Genomic DNA, 21,559 nt, shown 5'->3' with positions numbered 1-21,559 from the left:
CCGCGATCTGCGGCAATTCAGCAGGAGGTCCTTCGCTCTGAGCGGGAGTGAGGGACCCTACGCCGAATTGCCGTCGAATATCTGAAAGTACGGCCCCACTCCGGAGTTGCCGCCCCAAGCACCTGCTTGATAAGCTGGTGCCTGGAGGCAGCCCTGGTAGCATGAAACACAAAACATATGCTCCCTCCCACATATTAAAACTCACAGTGTTAGTTGTTCTCACTTGCTTTGTCTTATTTGAAGACTGAAAGATCTTCAGGGTACAGAATGTGTCCTTGTTAGGTGCCTAGCACACTTCGGTGTTCAGAAAAATAGAACTGCATAGCCTTAAAGTGCTATACTTTCCAACTGTTTATTACAGTCGAACTATATTAACACGTTAGAAGTTAACAGAGGGGAAGGCTGGTCTTGCAGTTAATATGTGGAACTGGATCTCAGGAGATCTGGTTCACTTTTAAGCTCTGCCTGAGTGAAATTGGGCAAATCCCCAAATCATTCTGTTCCTCATCTGTAAAACGCAGACACTACCACTTCCTTTATCCCACCCTTTCAGTCTCATCTATTCCACTGTAAGCTTATTGGGGTAGGGACTGTATCTTACTAAGGGTCTGTACAATATTGAGCATAATAAAACCTCAATCTCATTAGGGCCTGTAGACTTTACCATGATACAAGTAAATGTAAATCATCATTGTGACAGTCAGCAAGAATGACATAGGGGTTGTGTTTAGTAGAAAACACAGCTTTGAAAGGGACAAAACATTCGTGAATAAAAACACTGCAGAAAAGATACAGACAACGAAGAAAGCGATAAAAATCAGTATCATATGGCACTTATTACTATAAAAATGTCAAAAGAATGTTACAATCACTTTTTTCCATTTCCAGGTAGACAAGAGAAAATGCAAGACATTGGGGAAAAAACCCTACAATCAGAAGAACAACTGAGTGAGATGCGGAGAACATCTCACCTGAATTACCATGTGTCCAACAGACCAGTTTAGGGAAAAGTTACTGTTGACTATTCTGTCACGGAGGAATAACTTGAAACATTTTGCAAATGGTAAAGACTCTGCAGGTGACTGTTTAGGGATGAAGATGTGTTGATACAAAGGGACAGAGCACTCAAATTTAAAATGACCTATGACAGACTTGTTATCAAAAGTAACTATGCTGTTCAATAGAAAAATGCAAGATAATGAGGCAAGGAACTTCAAAAGAAAATACATCTCAATGACCTCACACTGTTAAATCAGACTAGTGGTGTGAGATGGGGTGTACCAGCCCACACTAGATGAGAAGGGTTAACCCCATATTGTAGGCAGAGGAGGCCACATCTCCTCACCACTACTGGGATTGCTCCAACTGAAGCCTCAGTATAAAGGGAGCATCCCAGCTCAGTCTGCCCTGATCAGTGAAGGAGGATGCACATCACAGGCTCCTTCCTGGGAGCTGCTGGAGCCCCAGATGCCAAACACACTGAGACCCAGGAGCATGCCCAGCTGCCCACAGAAGCCCAAAAGGAGACGGAGCCATTATGACCTTCGCCAGCCGGTGATCACATAGACCAGGAGACCTGTGGATGGCAGCACTAGAAAATAGGGTAGGAAGTAGCCCAGGGGAACTAGATAGTGGTCCAGTGGTGAAACCAGGACAAAGGCAGCATGTTTTGGATGGATCCCTGCTGACCAAGTGAGGAATCCACTCACTGCTATCAGGGCCCTGGGTGGAGTAGGAAGGGCCCAGGTCCCCCCTCTACCCTGGCCACCACTCACCCCTGGGAGGTGGCCCATTTCCCCTTGGCCACTACGCCCCACAGAGGAGAGCTGCCATATAGACTCTAGCCACTAGTCCATGCAGCCCTGAGGCCTACAGTGATCATTAGGACTCAGCTGCTGGGCTATAACACCCTTACCTGCCTACCTTAAGGGTATACCAGCCCAGGACATGGTGATAGTTTAGACTTTGTCTACATGCAATTTGAGCAAAGATTCTGATGCAACACCCAATTTAACTAAACTAGATTGTTAAACTGAAGCTCAAACTGTGTGCAAACCAGCCCTAAGCAGCAGCTAAATAAAACAAAAAACTAATGCCATCTACCTGCTAATGCCACACTAGCATAATCGAGAGGAACCCAACAGACTAAGTCTGTTAATGAAACTGCTTTCAAAACTACATAGCCCATCCACTTTTAACCATTCCAGAACTGTTTTAACACATCCCTGAGACACCCCCAGGCAGAACCAGATTCAGGATCATTCCTGGTGCCTAGCAAGGTTCAAACATGTTAACAGAGGATAAAAATGGTTGTCTCTGTGTACACCAAAGAGAGAGATATATATCTGGCAGCAGCGATTTGTTTACACTGGAACTCCCACAAGTTCAACTAAACCTGCATCAGACCCTGTTGTAGTAACTGAAAATTTCTCCAGCATCGACAAGGCCGATGAGTTTGACACCTAGCATAAGCTAGCATGATAGGCACCTTATTGTGATGGATGCTAGAATACACTGTCTTACTGACGTGACCAGTTTCAACAGCAGTTGGGACAGGGAGAAGGAGAATAATAGGCAGTCATGTTTGGCAAGATTTTCAGCTGTAGACAACCAGTTAGCCAAATCATTTTTAAACATTTATTTTTATCCACCCGGAAACAAGAATTTTTTTTTAAATGTCAGATTTTTATTTAAATTGGATTTTTTATAAAATGCTTTTTGAGGAAAAAAACAATTTAAATTATCTTACTTGAAAGATATAATATATCTTACAGAACTCATCATGGAATAGGGATTATAAATTCTATTGCAGTGGTTCTCAAACTTTTGTACTGGTGACCCCTTTCACATAGCAAGCCTCTGAGTGCGACCCCCCACATAAATTAAAAACACTTTTAAAATATATGTATTTAATACCAGTATAAATGTGGGAGGCAAAGCAGGGTTGGGGTGGAGGCTGACAGCTCATGACCTCCCACGTAATAACTTTGTGACCCCCTAAAGGGACCCAACTCCCAGTTTGAGAACCCCTGTTCTATAGCATTTGACAATATATTCATGTAATGTTTAAGAAGAGTTTTGTAAATGAGGTCCAATAGTTCATGGATTAGGGATTCAATCTTATGGGGTTCCACAGGCTTCTGTACAGATTATTTAGGTTAATCTTTCAATCTACCCAATGGGACTCAGGGCTCAGTCTAGAAGATATCATCAGAGATGCATAGTTTTGCAGTTCTCAAACTGTGGATGTGTCTCTCCAGAGGTAACATGCTTGCTAACAGCAAAAATGTTTTTAAATACACAGAGGTGAGAAATAGCAGACCTCAACTCTATTGTGTGTCTGCAGATTTGGGTAAAAAAAAGTCAATCCCTTATCTCTCTCTAAAAGTCCAAAGTTTCAAAAAGTTCAATGAATAGAAGATTGTTGGGGGAGCAATAGATCTGGACAAGGAGAAGTCTGAAGATAAATTTGAGAAGTGAGGGACATATGCTTATTTTGTTAAATTATTATGTTTGCTGTTGAAGAAAAAAATCCAGAATACTTAACATTGTTTTAGTTAAATAAAACAATTTAAATGTCTGTTTGGTGATGTTCTCTTCCTAAAACGGCATGGCAAGAAAATCCTCCAAATAGTAATGATTAACCTATTGAATTGGAGATATTTAAGAAGTCATTGGGAGGTGAACTATCTGCTTCAATTATCTTTGGTAAATGAAATAACCAATCATTCATTTTCTGATATAGCTGTAAAACTTATCTGAAGTTTTCAAAATAAATCACTGTTTAAAAATGTATAGTGTGTACCTTCTAAAAACGAAACCTACATCTCTCTCTGAGTTGCGAAGAATATGTATTAAGGGTATAACAACCAACAAGAATGCATTTTTATGTAGAAAACCATGATTAAATCGAGTCTTCCTGACTAATGATTTAAATCAATTGCACCCTGATTGTTTCAAACAATCCCTTTCTCTGGGAGCACAGATGTCAGTTTGGCCTGGCCTAACAGCTTTGTAAGTTGGTTTTGGTTTTTTTATCTTAATTAGAACACTGTAAATTGGTTTGCTACACAATTAGGCTGTAGTCTACAGTAGCCAGGGAGATCATAAAAATATAGGACTGGAAGGTACAAAGGGTCATCTAGTCCAACCCCCTGCACTGTGGCAGGACCAAGTTGTGACGTTATTGACAAACTGTGACTGTATAGATCATTGCTGCAACCACTGTTATATCTGCGGCAAATATTGTACAAAGGTTGTGATTTGTTGATTATGATTATACTATCTGTGTGTGTGTATCATTTTTGTAGTTGAAGTTATGAATATTGGCTATATACTTGTATCTCAATGGATTTTGAGTCTAAGAAGCCTCAGTGAAGCATTTGGTCAGCTTCTTGAGAAAGGAATTTGCAAATTAAGCACTCAATAAAGAAACACTTAACTGACAATGAACTTTGGAAGACTCCAATCCACATGAGAAGTCTTCCTGGGAACATTTCAAGATGCATGTGAGCAATGGCTGCTGCCTGTAAAGAACTGAGTCATGCATGGACATGTGACTTGCCTCTGGGCTTGTCTACATCAGAAAGTTGCAGCGCTGGTGAGGGAGTTACAGCGCTGCAACTTTGAAGGTGTACACATCTGCAGGGCATCACCAGCGCTGCAACTCCCTGTTTGCAGCGCTGGCCGTACTCCCGTTTTGTCTCGGGTGTAGAGGATCCAGCGCTGGTAATCCAATGTAGACACTTACCAGCGCTTTTCTTGACCTCCGTGGAAGGAGGAAGCCTCTGGTAATCAAGCTGGTCTCCTTTCCCGGTTTGCTCTCTCGTTCCCGGAACCCCGAGCAAGCAGGTCTCCTTCCCTGCGGTTTGCAGGGTGGCTCCGGGAACGCGAGAGCAAACCGCGGCGAAGCTGGTCTCCTTTCCCGGTTTGCTCTCTCGTTCCCGGAATCCCGAGCAAGCAGGTCTCCTTCCCTGCGGTTTGCAGGGTGGCTCCGGGAACGCGAGAGCAAACCGCGGCGAAGCTGGTCTCCTTTCCCGGTTTGCTCTCTCGTTCCCCGAACCCCGAGCAAGCAGGTCTCCTTCCCTGCGGTTTGCAGGGTGGCTCCGGGAACGCGAGAGCAAACTGCGGCAAAGCTGGTCTCCTTTCCCGGTTTGCTCTCTCGTTCCCGGAACCCCGAGCAAGCAGGTCTCCTTCCCTGCGGTTTGCAGGGTGGCTCCGGGAACGCGAGAGCAAACCGCGGCGAAGCTGGTCTCCTTTCCCAGTTTGCTCTCGCGTTCCCGGAACCCCCCTTGAAGCCGCCCAACAGCACTGCAGTGTGGCCACATCTAACACCACTTGCAGCGCTGGTTGCTGTAAGTGTGGCCGCTCTGCAGCACTGGCCCTATACAGCTGTACTAATACAGCTGTAACAACCAGCGCTGCAAAATTTTAGATGTAGACATGGCCTCTGACTCCAAACTCCATCTTCCTGCTGGGATTTTCCACAGTAAGAACAAAAGGTGTCCTCCTATGGGCAGAAAGCATAAAAAGGCCCTAAAAACTCCTATCTTGTCTTCAGTCCTGCTTCTTACTTCTGGAGGTTCTTTGCTACAAACTGAAGCTCTGAACAAAGGACTGAATGACCCATCCCAGCTGTGGATGTACTTCAGAGACTTAATTTGAACCTGCAGTTTATTCTATCACTGCTACAAGCTTGAACCAAGAACTTTGCCTTTACTGTATGTAATTGATTCCATTTAACCAATTCTAATTCTCATATCTTTTTCCTTTTATAAATAAACCTTTTGATTTTAGATTCTAAAGGATTGGCAACAGCGTGATTTGTGAGTAAGATCTGACTTGTATATTGACCGGGGTCTCGGGCTTGCTCCTAGGGGATAGGAGAACTTTTTTTCTTTTACTGGGGTATTGGTTTTCATAACATTCGTCCCCATAACGAGTTGTACTGGTGGCGGTACTGGGAAACTGGAGTGTCTAAGGGAATTGCTTGTGTGACTTATGGTTAGCAAGTGAGGGTAAAACCGAAGTCTTCTTTGTTTGGCTGGTTTGGTTTGCCGTGGTGTGCAAAGGAACCCCAGCCTTGGGCTGTAACTGCCCTGTTTTAAGCAATTTGTCCTGAATTGGCACTCTCAGTTGGGTCCCTGTAGCAGCATCCTTACACAAGTACACCTAAATCAATCATTACAGCTGTTTGTCTAACCTCTTCTTAAAAACCTTGAATGAGAGAGAATGCACAGACCTCCATTGGAAGCCTATTCCAGTGCTTAATTATCCTTATGGTTAGGAAAAACTTTTGAATGTCTAACCAAAATTTCCCATGCTGCAGATTAACGTCATTACTTCTAGTCCTGCATTCGGTGGACATGGAGACCAACTGATCACCATCCTCTTTATAACACTTAACATATCTGAAGACTAATCAGATCCCTCCTTTGTCATCTTTTCTCAAGACTAAAGATGACTCGTTTTTTAAGCCTTTCCGCCTAAGTCACGTTTTCTAAAACTTTTATCATTTTTGTTGCTCTCTTCTGGACATCCTTCTTAAAGTGGCACCCAGAAATGGATAATACTTCAGCTGAGGCCTCACCAGTGCCAAGAAGAGGACAATTACAGTCTGCAGCTTGCATGACGTTCCTGTTAATGTACCCCAGAATATGAAAGCTATTTTCACAATTTCATCTTTTTTGGGTCATTCACTTTGTGATCCACTATAACCTCCACATCCTTTCCAGCAGTTTTCATCTAGTCAGTACTTCCTCATTTTGTACTGGCACATTTGATTTTTCCATCTTAAGTGTAGCACTTTGCACTTGTCTTTACTGAATTATGTCTTGTTGATTTCAGACCAATTCTCCAATTTGTCACGGTCCTTTTGAATTGTAATCCTGCTCTTCAGAGTGCTAGCAATCTCTCCCAGCTTGGTGTAGCCACATATTTTATAAGCGACAGAGTCCTGTGGCACCTTATAGAATAACAGAAGTACTGAAGCACAAGCTTTCGTGGATGAATACCCACTTCATCCGATGCATGCTCCAATACTTCTGTTAGACTATAAGGTGCCACAGGACTCTGTCGCTTTTCACAGATCCAGACTAACGTGGCTACCCCTCTGATATTTTATAAGCATATTCTCCATTCCATTAACCATGCCATTAATGCAAATTTTTAATAGTACAGGACCTCACTAGATACATCCTCCCAGTTTGACAGTAAGCCATTGATAACTACTATGAGTACAGTGGTTCAACCAGTTTATTTCCCTATTTGATTTATGACAATGTCATGTGGAACTGTGTTAAAGGCCTTTCTAAAATCAAAGTACAACACCCACAGCTCCCCGCACCCACCCCCCTCCCAATCTTCTAACCCTCTCAAAGACAGAAATTAGGTTGTCTGGGCATGATTTATTGACTATTCCCTATTATCCTCTAGGTGCTTACAAATTCATAGTTTAATAAATTTGTTCTAGTATCTTTGTACCTTTCCAGGTATTGAAGTTAGGCTGACACAGGTCTATGATATTTCGGAGTGCAATCCAGACCAGTGAGAGGCTGTGTCACCCTGGCCCTGCAACCTTGGGTCTGTTTACATATACTAGTTGTGGGACAGCATTACCATGAGACTTTTTAATATGCATCTTCATTCACCTCTCCTGGTACCTCAAAAGATCCTTCCAATAATTTTGCATTTTTTCCCACAGGGCTTAAGATGAACACCAAACCTCCTATTTCAAAAAAGAGTATTTACATGTAATCATAGCACACCTTTTGTCTGGTCTGTCACTGAGGTTAGTTTGAACAATATTCAGCATGTCTTAACTCTCTTCTGAACCTTTGTACATACTCTATTACTGTTCTTCTTTTGCCTCAGGGTCCAGTTCCCAGGAGTCTGAGATCTAAGGGTCCTCTCACATTCCTTCCATGTAGAAGATCAAATGGGGGAGAACCTAGTTGATTCTTGGGGTACCTCTCTGTAAGAGAATAGCAAATAATGCAACAATTCGTCCCCGTCTTGAACTCTTCTTTGCGTACATTCCCAGCACAGACTGAAGAGTTCTACTGAATCGCTTCACTAGACCATTTACCTCTGGATGATATGGGGCAGCCATTAGTTGTTTCACCCCACATAACTTCCATAGCTCACTGAATAGCTGAGACATGAAATACAACCCACAGTCAAATAAAATCCCTTTAAGGAAACCCACTCTGCTAAAAATAGTGAACCAGACTTTAGTCACAGAATCAGCTTCTATGTTAGTCAGAGCAACTGTTTCAGGATATGTAATGGCAAAATCCACTACCAACAGGATATTTCTTTCCCCTCTGGATAGGCACAGGACCCACAATGTCCACTGCTACCCTATAAAATGCCTGTTCTTTCACAGGCCAGGAGCATATGGGAATTTTCTGTTGTCTGAAAGGTCTTTCCCCTTTTCTGTCATAATTCACAAGACCTGCAATAATAATTCATCATTCTGTATCCTGGGCCTGAAGAAATTTTTCTTTAACTTCTCAGATTTTCTTGCCCTCAAATGATTGGCAAAAGGAAAATCACGTGCTAGAAACATTAATTCCCCACAGTCCTGGCCAGGCATAGTTACCTGCTTGTACTGTTTTTGAGGGCTTTTGGTTTCTTCTACAGGAGCTTCCCTGTAGCGTCTCCTTTCTTCAAAATATCTTTCCCATTTCCCCTTTCTGGGAGTCTCTCTCTGAGACATCCTCTTATGCTCTCTAGAATGGGGGTATCCCTTTTGTTCATTTTCAAAATGCTGGCAACTGACAACTGGGACAGCTTCTTCTGAAACAGAGGTCAATTTCTTCCACTCTCACCCCTAGGGCCAGGGCCAGCTTTAGGTTGATTCGCCCGATTCCCTGTCTGGAAGAGGAGCCCCTCACAAAGTAAGAAAGGACCCTCTGCCTAAGTGCTGCTGGAAACAGCAGCAACCGATTGAGCTGCTGCCGAATTGCCACCACTATCTTCGGCAGCAGCTCTTTTGAATCAAGACCCGCACATCCTAAAGTTGGCCCTGCCTAGGGCATACTATTTCCATGCAGGAGCTGGCCTCAGCCCCTCCCACATCTGGTAATATGCTGATCCCCCCACCCCCCGTGATAGCGTACAAGGAAGCACGTTAGTCTCTTTTCTCAGCAGTTTCTGGGATTTTACCATTTTCCTCTCGAATCTCAGCACAATATTCCCTTTTATTATGGGTTACAACATTAAAAGCCTTAGTCATGTGCAAACTATCATTCCTACAAGCATTTCCACAGGCATACTATTCAGCACACCCACAGTAAAGACACCCTTTAAAGCTTCCCGTTCCAAATGAACCTTAACCAAAGACATGGAAATTTTATGTTCCCTCAGTGCCAGAAGCTCTACCTCCTGGCCAGGTAACAGTCTTTTGAACCAGACTTTCCCTGACCAGAGAGATATGCACACCAGAGTATCTCCATCCTATGCATTTTTTACCATTCACTTTACCATTAATTGGCAATGTCAATAAATTCCATATCTACCTCCATAGGGTCAAACCTCACAAGATTACAGAGAGGGCCTACACATACCTCTTGGGGGCCTGCACTCTCCCAGACACCCTCCTCCCTTGCTAGCTGGAGGATCTGTTTCCTCCCAATGCTGTAAACCCTGCAGCCTCAGATAAGTCCTGGTAAACTGCCAGCCCACCATTGGCTTTGTCATAATCCATGAGGTTTCTTAATTCCTGTCTTTTTTCCACACCATGGAATAGGCAGCAATTAGCACACAATTCTTCCAGGTTTTTCTGGTGTGTTTGGCATGTATTTCTTTACTTATATGGTCCCTGCTTCTGTTCCCCATCTCTCACCCCAAATAAGCAAATAGAAAACTGTAACCTTTCTTTGACTATTCCTGAGCCATCGTACTTGAGACCCACCTAAACTAACACCAGTGCTTACACCACTATGATATTTTAGGGTGCAACCCAGACCAGGGAGGGAATATTGTAAGACATCCTGCAACTTTGGGTGTCTTACAATACCTTGCTGCTGTAGCTCCCACCTGGGCTACAGATAGGCAGCCTGCAGGTATGCAGGTCACATCCCGAGTGGCAATTGACCCCTTCTCCCCCACCCCCCCCCCCGTCCCCTGATGGCAGGCCTGACCCTTGGTAAATTGTTCCAGTGGTTAATAACTGATTGTCAAATGGAAAAAGGAAGCCAATGGGGGAGAAAGCCAGTAAAGTTAAGTGACAAGGTTTTAAGAAGTTATCTGAGCCAAAAAGGAATCCTTTAGAAAATGGGATCCAATTCTAGTGAAGTCAATAGACAAGAGCATCAAACTATAGCAGCTAGCATAAGTGCTGGAACTAAGGGTGTGGGGGGTGCTGCAGAAGCCCATGGCTTGAAGGGGTTTCCATCTTATACAGGGTTTACAGTTTGGTTCAAAGGCTTTCAGCACCCCCACTACAAAAATTGTGGGGCAGGTCAAGTGTAAGATGAAAAATAGGAAGCCTAATAGGGTCTACAGGAGTTTGAAGATCAAGTAGCCAAGGACACAGAAGTACATAAGAATCTCCAAGCACATTAAAAAAACAGGTAGCCTGCAAGAATCAGCAGGCCAGGCCTGCTGGACTAACAGTATAAAGGGTGTAGTTAAGAAAAATGGAGGATAAGGACATTGCACAGACACTAAGTAAAGACTCTGGGGGTAGATCTGAACTAATAATGGATTTTATGGTTAGGGACCAAATGGAAAAATCCAGAAAAACAACTCTGGCTTGATTCTAAACAGAACCAATTTTTTTCCTTAAAATGTTTTGTTTAGTTGAAAAACTTAAGATTTCATTTCAAATTAAAAAACAAACGTCAGGTCAAGTTCAACACTTTTTTGTTGTTTATTGCAAACAAGATATTTTCAAGTTCTTTTTTTTAAATTGGTCAATTTTGAACCAAATCCCTTAGAAATGAAACACTGAAGGAATCCTGCCACCCCCTGGCTTTTTAAATTGGCTGAAACTATTTGTCAAATTTGACATACATTCACAAAGAGTTTTGGAGCATCAAAAAAAAAAAAAATTGGGTGAAATTTTCTTGAGAAAGATTTTTTTCCCCATCTCTGGCTGGGAGACACCTAACTTTCTATATAATGAAGAGGGGATACTGGTAGAAATTGAGGTGTAAGAATGGTGCTAGAACGAAGCAACACATTAAAAGCTAAGTCACCAGAACCACAGTTCCAAAAGGACTTAAAAATGATGCGGCTAAGCTGCTAAACAAAAATATTCAGAGAGAAATCCTGGTCACACTGAAGTCAGTGAGAATTTTGTCACTGATTTCAACAGAGCAGGGACTTCTTCAATTTCCCAATTAAAACCTTTTAGAACACTGGAGGACAAGTGAGGCAAATGTGATCATCTTTAATTCCCATGATCCCTCTTTTTTTTGTTTATTGTTTGAAATCAGGCTTTTCTGAGTAGTTACAGTTAATTTAGTGAGTTTTACTTCAATACCATATAAATTGCTTGGAATAATGATTAAGAATTAAATTTTAGTATTTAATGTGATGACAGGGACAAACCAAGCTTCTGTAAGAAGAAAAATCATTGTATCTCTTCCAATTGATTAGAATTCTTATAAATTGTCAAAATAATGGCTAAATAAAAGAACCAACGTTTTTTTTGTTTATTTGTGTTTGTTTTTGAAGTTCCAGATAAGCTTTCACAATGTTCCTTACCAGAGGCTATTAAGGAAACTAGTGTAGTCATGGGGTGGGAAGTTATACACCATCATGAATTAGAAACTGGTTAAGAATAAATGGCTAATTTTTATTAGGGCAAAGAAATTAACGTGAGTCCCTCACTGGTCTAAACTACAAAGTTATGTCAATGTAAGTCTACTTGCATCAACCTTGTTGTGCAGGTGTCTACACTCAACTTTGTCTCCAGCTGACACATGTGCCCTATTACAGCAATGCAGTAAAACCACCTCCCTGAACAGCATTGAGCCAAAGTAGAACTACTGAGGTTGTCTCAGGATGAGTGTAGACACTGACACCTATGGTGACCCTAACAGTCCTCCATCAGCTGTCCCAGAATGCCTGACACAAACCACTGTGGTCACAACTGTGAATCTCACTGCTCAAGGGTCATGGAGACGGAAGCCATTCCCCATTCCTTTTAAAACTCCTATGCATTTTTGAAATTTCTTTTCCTGATTGCCCAGTGAGCACACCTACTAGTTCTCCTATGTTGCATACAATGTCTCAAACAACCATGCCAGTTATATGCTTTAGAATGTGCTCCTGCCTGGAGTAGACAGGAATATTTCTCCCCACAGGTCCAGGAGAGCCAGAGACTATGGAGGCACAAGTACCATCCACTCATAAAAACATTGACATCTATGATCAAATTACATTGGAGGGGGATGCAAATGTAGGGATATGACAGGGACCAGCATGAAACTGAAGGAATACTGGCAAGCATATCACAAAGCCAGGGAGATCAACAGATTATCTGCTGCCAAGCCGCAGGCCTATTGCTTTTACAAGAGCTAAATGCCATACTTGACAGATTCCACAAACATCCTGCAGAGCACTACGGATACCTTCGAGGAGCCAGAGTCAAAGACCCCTTCTGTGAACAGCAAAGAGAAGGAGAAAGGCGGGGCACATGCAACTGGCGGGGTCCAGCTATTCCACAAGCTAGGACCCTTGGAGTCTCCACCACAGTCTAACCATCAATCTCAGATGGCAGGACTGGAGGGGAAGGAACCTTGGGTAAGTGTGTGAATGTATATTTCATTACTATGTTTAAATGTACAGATGCTACCCTGCCCAACTTAGCAGGACACAGGTATAGATTTTTCATTATTTTACTCATATGAGAAGGTGGTAAAACAAAAAGATAGAATTGGTATCCACTTTTCATATCCTTGTTGGGTTAGACTGGACTGGGGTGGGGGTGAGGGGGATGGGACAGGACTTGCAGAACAAGTTGTTTATGTACATTGGGAAGTACCTTGTAGCCTCCTGAGAGTTAACAAACAAACAAACAAACAAAACTTTCACAGAGATATTCTGCAGTCCTCCAAAAGTTTTAGGGACAGCAGCCTTATTTCTTCCTCCATGATAGGACATTATTCCATGCCAGTCTACACAGACTTCAGCAGGCACCACTGCAGTAAACAAGATAGCAGCGTACAGGCCCAAGCGGCTCCAGGAAGCCAGCAGCAGCTGTGCAGTTTGTGCCTTTGTTACCCTCAGGAGCGAGAAATCAGAAAAATCACCACTGCATGTGGAAAATTGTGCCAGTACTCAGTGACATTTCCATATACTCAGATCCATGGGAACAGGCTGAAATTGTACTGCTTCACGTGATTGAGCAATTCCTTCCTCAGCCATACTCACCATGGGACTGGACAGCAGTGCAACGTCGAGGTGCTCCTAAGCTGAACTCTCATAAGCATGTCTTATTTAAAATTTATGGGGAGCAAAGGAAGGAATTCTGACTCTTAATAGTAATAACAGAAAGCAAAAGTTAACTCTGTTTTATCTGTAGCTGCTCCTGTTGCTGCCTTGAACATTTGACCATGATAAGGAAGAGAAAGAAGAGGACTTGGGAGGATGTTTGTCAAGATCTTGCAAGCCAGCGTTACACCAAACCACGAACAGAGGGACCTGGATGGTGAATACTGCAGACAATATGGAGAAGGAACAAGCATACAGGAGAAAAGTCACAGCATGAAACAGAGAAGGAGATGTACCAGGACATGATGGGGCTTCTCCAGCAGCAAACACACATGCTGCAGACTCTTGTTGACCTACAAGTTCAACAAGCACAGGTTCCCCTCCTGTTGCAGTCAATGGAGAATTCCATTTCAACAGCCTCTTACACTCCTGAACATTCCACATGCCATCATGGGCCACATCTCTATACTTCCCATTCCACGCCAGGGAATAGTAAGGACAACCAAAGCTTCAGATAAACCAACAGTGGCTTTCACAAATCAGTGTATGGTAGCCAAAGTGGTCTAAAATGGACACGAATGTTCTTTCCCCTTGTTAAGTTCTGTTCAATTCATTTATTTCAGAGGTTTTTACTGTATTTTTTAGTTTTGGTATGAATTTTTTTTTATTGGAAGTTAATTCACTATTTCAGAAGATACACTACAGAATGGCTAGCACTACTCAAAACACCAACTACTTGTTATTGTGCAAGGTGACAGCACTCATAGGATCAGTGACAAACACACTAATAATTGTAAGTGTACATCAAGTACCACACAATTCCTTGCAGGCCCTGAAACTTCAGGGCCAGGTAGAGCACAAACATACCACATCACTGTGGTTGACTGTTAAAGTGCTCTTTCAAAGCGTTTCTCGGCCACATAGCTCTGCGTTGAGCTCTTCTAATAGCCCTTGTGTCTGGCTGTTCAAACTCAGATGACAGCCACTTCATCTCTCTCCTCCATCACAACAGCAATATTCCCCCCCATTGCCTTACAGATATCATGTAGGACACAACAAACAAGCTATAGCCATTGGGATATTTTTTTTCCACTGAGATCCAATCTTGTGAGTGAACACTACCACCAGCATCTCTTCAATACACCAAAAGCACATTCAACTGTCATTCCACACCTGTTGAGCTGTTAGCTGAATTTCTCTTTAGCGCTGTCAATGTGGCCACTGTACACCTTCATAAGCCAGGGGAACAAGGGGTAGACAGGATTCCCCAGCATCATTATTGGCATTTCAATCTCACCAGTGGTAATCCCCTAGTTGGGGGGGGGGGGGAGGGAGAGGACCTGCTTCAGCTTTCTAAGCAATCCTGTGTTTTTAAAGATGTATGTCATGCACCTTCACCGATAACCCATAATGATACTGGCAAAGAGTCCCCGGAGATTCACCAACATTTGTTTAATCACACAAATCTAGCTTCTTCTGTTCGTGTACTAAGTGACAAAGTAAGCTGGGGCCAAAATAGGAATATGCATGCCATCTATTCCTCTGTCACCCCTGCTGCACCCCACTACTGCAAAGCCATCTACTATGTCCTGCATGTTACTAAGTCACAGTCCCACACAGCATATGACAACTAATGGCCCTGCATACTTGCATGACAACAGCCTCCATTGTGGATTTTCCATAATGAATGCCCACTAACTGGCACCAAGTCGGTACTGCAAGCTTCTACAATACAATCACCATTCACTTCTCAGCTGTGAGCGGAACTCTCATTCTGGTGTCCAAGCTGGCGGGTTGGCATGAGCTCAGAACACAGATGCAGGAACATGGCCTTCTGCATCTGAAAGTTTGGTATCCACTATAATGTAAGTTTGGGACAATGAGTAATGTGATCCAACCAATCAGTGCTTGTTTCTTGCGCCCAGAAGCATCATTCCACCATCTTCTGCTGCTCAATGAATGCCATCAAAAGCCTTGAATTAGTTTTCACTATGTGTCCCACAGCAAACAGTCCTCCATGAAATAATCATGTCCCCCAGTGCCGTTCTTCCTAAGGCTCTACAAATACTGAAGGATTGTGCATCCTGTGTTTCCAACGCTTATGACGATAGGCTCCATGCTTCTGTCAGAGATATCAGACACCAAAAAGTGCTGCAGGGTGGGACTTTTTAAAAAAAAAAATATATATATGGGATATGGATGGCATTATGGGGATTTGACCCCCTTGCTCCCAATAAGGATTTGTTCTGCCCCACCCTGTGTTGTCAAAATTTCCCAAAAGATAATGCTTCAGAGAAGGTGATTGGCACACTAGCATACCTATTCATGGTGTTTCACATTGTGCACTGACACAAGCAATCCTGGTGAGCATGCGCAGCCCGGATACAAGAAGCCAACTATGCACACGCATGAGTGACACACTAACTGCAGTGGCTCTATGCCAATGTAATTTATGTTTGTCTAAGTTTGTGGTGTATACATGGCCATAGTTGTGTACAAGAATTAGTAGGAAAAGGAGATAAGCAGCAAGGTAGAAAAATTTACTGATGACAAAACTTATTTTGGATAATAAAGACTAGAGAAGATAAACTTCAGATGGTCTAATAAAGCCAGGTGAGCAGGCAGCACAATGCCTAGTGCAGTGGTTCTCAAACTTTTGTACTAGTGACCCCTTTCACATGGTAATCATCTGAGTGTGACTTCCCCCCCCCCCAATAAATTAAAAACACTTTGTTATATATTAACACCATTTAAATGCTGGAGGGCAAAGTGTGGTTTGGGGTGGAGGCTGACAGCTCATGACCCGCTCGCCCCCATGTAGTAACCTCATGATCCCCTGAAGGGTCCCAACCCCCAGTTTGAGAACCTCTGGCCTAATACAATTCATTGTTACCAAATGCAAGGTAATATATCTCTGAAGAAACATGTTAAAACTAGGGGGAATCCCATTCCATGTCCTCATCCTACCCCCATCCCTATGCCGGGGGTTCTGACACACCCATGTCAAGAGTTCTGTCTTCCCCCATTAATCTACCCACCAAGGAGTTCTCAGAGTGCAACCTGGATGTAGGACAGCTGAGCTAACTGTTCCACCAACCTGGGGTCTCCCTCTCACACCAAGAAGCTGTTGGTAAGCTACGAACCACTGGCAGGTACTGCACTTACACAGACATCCACAGGCAGGGACACACCCAACTGAGTTACATGAATGCTTCTCCCAGCCACTAGAACAAAAGAGAGGCTCAAGCCAATTCCCCCCAGCTCCCCAGCTTTGCCTGATCAGTCTAAGTTCATTATCCAGTTTACCCCCTACCTCACTGTGAAGAGGACACACACTAGCCTTTGTAAACTGAGTGGCAATTTCCCAAGAATTGTAACCAAAACACACTCGTTTAGGTAAAATATCAAACAGATTTATTAACTACAGAAAGATAGATTTAAGCAATTATGGGTAGTAAACATAAAGATCAAATAATAAGCATAAAGACCTAAAAAAAAAAAAGTAAATTTGCAGTCTGAGTTATATAACTAACAGGATTTGAATCAAGCAGTATCTCACCCTGATAGATGGTACAAACAGATTACAGGTCTTCAAGGCACAGGCTAGAACTGCCTTCCAGCCCAGGACCACCCTCCCAGTTCAAAGTCCTTGTCCTCCAGACAGGTTTCCAGGTGTTGAGTTGTGGGGGGAGTGAAGGGGAGTCATGAGGTCATTTCCCCTTCTTTTATAGTTTCTTCTTCCAGCTTGCTGAAAAGATCTTTTGCTATGAGGCGAGTCAAACTGCCTCCATTATATACATGCTCTTTCTGAGATGGTTGTTGGGAGTGTGGATTCCCTTCAGCAGGTCTGGCTACTCCACTATTGTACCTGAAAGGCTAGTTGTGGGTGTTCCCAACCTCACAACATATTTCAGTAACACAACAAAATGTCGTAACTTCACATCCAAAGACCATACATAGAACCCAACAGGCTATCAGTGTTCAGCAGATCAAGACTTTTAAATGATACCTCACAAAGGCATACTTTTTACAAAACAATTACATGACGGTGGTGAATATAGGGGTTCCAGGATGCTGTCTTCAGGTACAGAGTGCCACACAAGGGTTTTGTGGGCCCCCCTCAATACAATCCCTGGCATATGACAATTAGGGCCACACGAGCCCCTACCATGGTGAGCATGGGGAAAACGAAGGGGCACAGAGCCCCAGGCACAGATTAGAGGGAGTTGCAGGGGAGTCCCTGAAATAAAAGGGGAAAGAGGGAGGCACACAGAGTTTGTGAGGTGGGAATGGACACACACCAGGGGCTCCACACATTGTGGTCAGCCTAGAAAAAGCAACAGAGTATGCGACGCTCTAGTTAAAAACTGCTAGCATTTAAAATCAGAAGAACTTTGCCCTTTTTCAGCTATGTTGTTTCACAGTAAAACCATAACAATGTATCTTCAGCTTTAAGATATTACAAATGATTTAACACAAACTAAAAAGTTTAGTTTTCAGAAACTGCTTTTGGCTTTCACAGATACAAATTTCTTTATTCAGTTTGCCACATTAAGATTTCTCCCCTACACTGAGGATTCGTTTAGACTCAGACTCAGACACTAGGACTGGAAGGGACCTTGAGAGGTCATCGAGTCCAGTCCCCTGCCCTCATGGCAGGACCAAATACTGTCTAGACCATCCCTAATAGACATTAAATTAAATAGACATTTTAGAGATGTTTACAAAGTAATACCACATTAATAACCCTTGAAAACTTTATTTAACAATGATAAACCAAGTACTAAAAGGGAACATTTTCACTCTGCAAGACACATATGCCCCAACATTAACTAAACATCTCATTTAGCGATATAGCAATTACTGACAAGAGCTAAAAGTGATACCTTATATATTTAAAAAAAAAAGTAAGAACCACTTTCCTCTAAGCCTGCATGTGCTACCTTCTTGATCTTGGTCCCTGTACACAGTCCATGTCTCCACAGTTCATCCAACAGGTTGCTCAATACTGAGAATGAGGCAGGCAGAGCTGGACTATATTATACTAGACTAACTGCAGGAAGGCAAAACACATGCAGGTGTGCAAGAAAACAGTGAGTGTGATTATGTGAAACATAGTAAATTTAATTTATTTCTGCAAATTGTTTTTAGTGTCATACAGTGTAAAGTGTTATATAAATATTTATCTTGTTATTGGTGTGGAAAAAGGACAAGATACTTAGTTTCCTGCTTCAAAAAACTAGGAACACTTGCTGCATATTTCTGGGGCCCAATTTATAATGCTAAATTGACCTTGCAACTCAGCACTGCAGAAAACTGTGCTTAGCCTGCAGCAAAGCTCTGAGATCCATCCATCAAATGTTAATTGTTACCTAGAATAATTATGCCAAAAAAAAGCTTTTTAATACTCTACCACCCCTAATTTTTGATAGACTGGCCAGTGACCCAACAGGACTTTCCTACCATACCGTATGAGATACTGATGTTTTTAGAGGAAATAGTGACAACATGCTGATTGTTCACATGGTGTTCCTTAACCAAAAGATCTGATTCCAGTTCACAGTACTTGTTTTTAAAGTCCTACATGGGAGAGAGCTACTAAGTCCCTCTCACTCCCCCACCCCAATCTCTTCACATTACATTCACTAAAGCTAATGAAACTCAGATTCAGATTCATGGTTGGGTAGAGGGAAGGGCTGACAGTTGCTGAGTCTGCTCTCCACTAGAAATGAGTTCAGTAACAGTTTTGCCCCATTTAGGACAGATTATAAATTCTGTTCATGCTGGCTTTTGCTAAATAATCATGTGTCACTGACAATGGTTGCTTGGAAGTCATCCACTGGCATTGGAACACTAAGTAAGCAGCTTAAACCAGAGGTGGCGTCTTCCTCGGAGGCTGAATTATGATCCATTTTATAAGGTGTCCATACCGTAAAGGACATTATATAGTGTACAACAGCTCTTACAGGTTTTTTATTATTAGGAGGTAGGCATATAACAAATAGTAAAACTTACATCATATAGAAAAAGTAGAGGTTTCCAATTGTATCTAGTATACAATGAAGGACATTAACTGTAGTATCAACCTTTGTCTAAACTACCAGCTTTAAGTTATGTTAAGGAGTATCAGGCCTACTCTAGCCTTTTCTGACAGTTTGAACTGGAATCCGTAGTGTAGATGATGCACAGGCAGTCAGCAGCATTTTAAACAACACAGCTGTTAAACACTGGCTAACTGACTATTATACCAGCACTCCTACTATTGCTACCACCAGTGGAGCTACACTAGTGGAAATATAAGAAAAAACATCCAGCACAGATTGAGTTTAAGTACATGCAGCACAATTTACACCCACACCACAAAGATTCTGAACAGTATTTTAAATTTATTAGAGAGCAGTATTTGAGACCTGCTGGTGTTTAGCCTGAAACATAGTTCCAACTTGGTTCACTTACACCTAGAGTGCCCAGATTGCAAGTATGAAAAATCAGGAGAGGGTGGAGTGTAATAGGCACCTATATAAGAAAAAGCCCCAAATATCAGGACTGTCCCTATAAAATCAGGACATCTGATCACTCTACTACACCCCTCCCTTCCCCAAAAGAGACATGGTAAATTCATTGACGTAGTTCCTAGAAGGGTAACGTACATGGTTGAAAGCAGTTTCACTAAGATCTGGTTTACATTAGAAAATTAGATTGGTTTAACTACATCCATCAGGGATGCAAAAAATCCACACCTGAGTGGAGTAATTAAACCAACTTAAGTCCCCATGTTGACAGTGCTCTGTTGATGGAAGAATTCTCCCATCAACCTAGCTATCGCCTCTCAGGGAAGTAAATTATCTATGCTGACAGAAGAACCCTTCTGTGGGTGTAGATGTCTATACTGAAGCACTCTGGCAACAGCAATGCAGCTGAAGCATTTTAAGTGCAAACAAGCCCTAACCCCTAACTGACTTGGTAAACTGATCTAATTTTCTAGTGTAGACCAGGTCTAAGCATAGTTTAACAGTTACAAATACTTTTTTCTTCACTACTCTAGAATGAGATCCTTCCCTCCAGATCCTAAGCAATACATCTCTCAAACAGCTTCTACAGTGAGACTGAACAAAGCTTTAGGGAAAACAACACAGTATGTTATAAATTACAAACATACTAGCAATAATAGAAAAATTTAAGGGTGCTGTTAACTAACTCACAGCCCAAATTTGGATTTTGGGGGAAAATGAACAAAGGTTGGGATATTCAAAATCAGTTAGGGTTATTTAGTCATAACTCTTATTCATTCCAGCAGAAGGCAAGCAGCTAAGGAGCTGGGTTTGGAAGTTTTACCCGGAGAATCTGACACCCAATGTTAGCATTGATTGTTCCCTTTACAGCATTGTGAAATCACCACCAGAAACGAAACAAACGTGAAGCCAACCAGCACAGCCTCACTGTCCGAAGTTGAATGAAAGGGGGGTGGGGAGCTCAGTGAAAAGACTAGACATGGAACATTTTCAGTTGTTTTAAGAAGCTGTCAGTAACACGAGCAAGGGGTTTTCAATAACATTCGTTTTACAATTTTCTCTACACAGCCCTTCTTTGGGATCCCCCAAAACACCATCTTTATAGCCGGCTAGTGTATTTTTTTGGAACAAGGCGGGTTCTGGCCAGGCAGCAGCATCTCCCCTTCGCTGTCCCACCAGCTAGGTACCCAGGCTAGTCGCTCTCCAAACGCGAGGCTTTTCTTAGCACGCCCCAAGTGACATGCTGCCGCTGAGCACTTAGCAACTGCCCGTACGCAGCCAGCGGGCACCGCGTAACCACTGACCCTCGCGGGCCTCGGGCCCCCACAAACCTGCGGCGGGCGGCGCCAATGCCCGCAGCGCTGAGCGTCACCCGGCACCGGTTTCGTTTCTAGCTCGCCTCCACTCTCCAGTTCCCGGCAGCCCCCGCCCCTCTCGCTTAAAGGGGGCACGACCCCCGCATCGGGATAGCCCGGGCCAGACCTGCCCCCCGCCCGCTAGCCCAACCCTCCACTGGTACCCCGGTCTCCTGCCGCCACTGGGACCACAGGGCGGCCTCCCAGCCCTCCCTGCAGCTAGGGGGAGCCCCGGGGGCAACCCAA

At 43.0% G+C, this 21,559-nt stretch overlaps 1 protein-coding gene across 5 annotated transcripts in view; it reads right to left on the bottom strand.

The window, feature by feature from the left end:
- NAMPT (nicotinamide phosphoribosyltransferase) overlaps positions 1-21,559 on the bottom strand; it is a 57,519-nt gene that overhangs the window by 35,479 nt on the left and 481 nt on the right. The gene's annotated exons all lie outside the window — the stretch shown is intronic.

This window comes from Gopherus evgoodei, chromosome 1, assembly GCF_007399415.2.
Source record: "Gopherus evgoodei ecotype Sinaloan lineage chromosome 1, rGopEvg1_v1.p, whole genome shotgun sequence".
In the NCBI taxonomy this organism is placed as follows: Eukaryota; Metazoa; Chordata; order Testudines; family Testudinidae; genus Gopherus; species Gopherus evgoodei.
Note: the sequence above shows the minus strand (reverse complement) of the source record. Positions and strands in the feature narration are given on the sequence as shown.